Source organism: Neophocaena asiaeorientalis, unplaced genomic scaffold (assembly GCF_003031525.2).
Source record: "Neophocaena asiaeorientalis asiaeorientalis breed wild unplaced genomic scaffold, Neophocaena_asiaeorientalis_V1.1 scaffold303, whole genome shotgun sequence".
Lineage (NCBI taxonomy): Eukaryota > Metazoa > Chordata > Mammalia > Artiodactyla > Phocoenidae > Neophocaena > Neophocaena asiaeorientalis.
In genome coordinates, this window is record NW_020174420.1 from 2,880,822 (window position 1) to 2,883,132 (window position 2,311).

Sequence of the window (2,311 nt, forward strand, 5' to 3'; positions counted from 1 at the left end):
AGGAAACAAAAGACCTGTATGTAGAAAACTATAAGACACTGATGAAAAAAATGAAAGATGATACAAACAAATGGAGAGATATACCATGTTCCTGGATTGGAAGAATCAACATTGTGAAAATGACTCTACTACCCAAAGCAATCTACAGATTCAGTGCAATCCCTATCAAATTACCACTGACATTTTTCACAGAACTATAACAAAAAATTTCACAAATTGTATGCAAATGCAAAAGACCCCGAATAGCGAAAGCAATCGTGAGAAAGAAAAACAGAGCTGGAGGAATCAGGCTCCCTGACTTCAGAATATACTACAAAGCTACAGTAATCAAGACAATATGGTACTGGCACAAAAACAGAAACATAGATCAATGGAACAAGATAGAAAGCCCAGAGATAAACCCACACACCTATGGTCAACTAATCTATGACAAAGGAGGCAAGAATATACAATGGAGAAAAGAGAGTCTCTTCAATAAGTGGTACTGGGAAAACTGGACAGCTACATGTAAAAGAATGAAATTAGAACAGTCCCTAACACCATACACAAAAATGAACTCAAAATGGATTAAAGACCTAAATGTAAGACCAGACACTATAAACCTCTTAGAGGCAAACATAGGCAGAACACTCTATGACATAAATCACAGCAAGATCCTTTCTGACCCACCTCCTAGAGAGTGGAAATAAAAACAGAAATTAAGAAATGGGACCAAATGAAATTTAAAAGCTTTTGCACAGCACAAGAAACCATAAACAAGACAAAAAGACAACCCTCAGAATGGGAGAAAATATTTGCAAATAAAGCAACTGACAAAGGATTAATCCTCAAAATATACAAGCAGCTCATGCAGCTCAATATCAAAAAACAAACAACCCAATCCAAAAATGGGCAGAAGATCTAAATAGGCATTTCTCCAAAGAAGATATACAGATTGCCAGGAAGCACATGAAAAGCTGCTCAACATCACTAATTATTAGAGAAATGCAAATCAAAACTACAATGAGGTATCACCTCACACCGGTCAGAATGGCCATCATCAAAAAATCTACAAACAATAAATGCTGGAGAGGATGTGGAGAAAAGGGAACCCTCCTACACTGTTGGTGGGAATGTAAATTGATACAGCCACTATGGAGAACAGTATGGAGGTTCCCTAAAAAACTAAAAATAGAACTACCATGCGACCCAGCAATCCCACTACTGGGCATATACCCTGAGAAAACCATAATTCAAAAAGAGTCATGTACCACAATGTTCATTGCAACGCCATTTACAATATCCAGGACATGGAATCAAGCTAAGTGTCCATTGACAGATGAATGGATAAAGATGTTGCCCGTATATACAATGGAGTATTACTCAGCCATAAAAAGAAATGAAATTGAGTTATTTGTAATGTGGTGGATGGACCTCGAAACTGTCATCCAGAGTGAAGTAAGTCAGAAAGAGAAAAACAAATACTTATGCTAACACATATATATGGGATCAAAACAAACAAACAAACAAACAAAAAGGTTCTGAAGAACCTAGGGCCAGGACAGAAATGAAGATGCAGACGTAGAGAATGGACCTGAAAACACGGGGAGGGGGAAGCTGGGATGAAGTGAGAGAGTAGCATGGACATATACACGCTACCAAATGTAAAATATATAGCTAGTGGGAAGCAGCCGCATAGCACAGGGATATCAGCTCGGTGCTTTGTGACCACCTAGAGGGGTGGGATAGGGAGGGTGGGAGGGAGACGCAAGACGGAGGGGATATGGGGATATATGTATACGTATAGCTGAATCACTTTGCTATATAACAGAAACTAACACAACATTGTAAAACAATTATACTCCAATAAAGATTTTTTTTAAAAAGAATTCTTTTTAATTTCTTATAATGCACGTTATCCTCAAGGCCACACACTCCCTGCTCAACCCACTGTTTGCACTCCCCTGGGCCTTAAGTCTTCTTCAGGTCTTGGGGGTTGACTTTGAAGGCAGGCAAGAGACCTTACCATCATGATGGATACGTTCTATGTCCTAATTGGGGTGGTGGTTACACTGGCATATATATTTATTAAAACACACTGAACATTACACTTAAAAATTTTGCCTTTAAGCAGGGATGGGGGAGATAAATTAGGAGTTTAGGATTAACATATACACACTACTTTATATAAAATAGGTAAACAAGCACAGGGAACTATATTCAATGTCTTATAATAACTTATAGCAGAAAAGAATCTGAAATATATATATATGTATAACTGAATCACTTTGCTGTACACTTGAAACTAACACAAATTAACTATAAATTAACT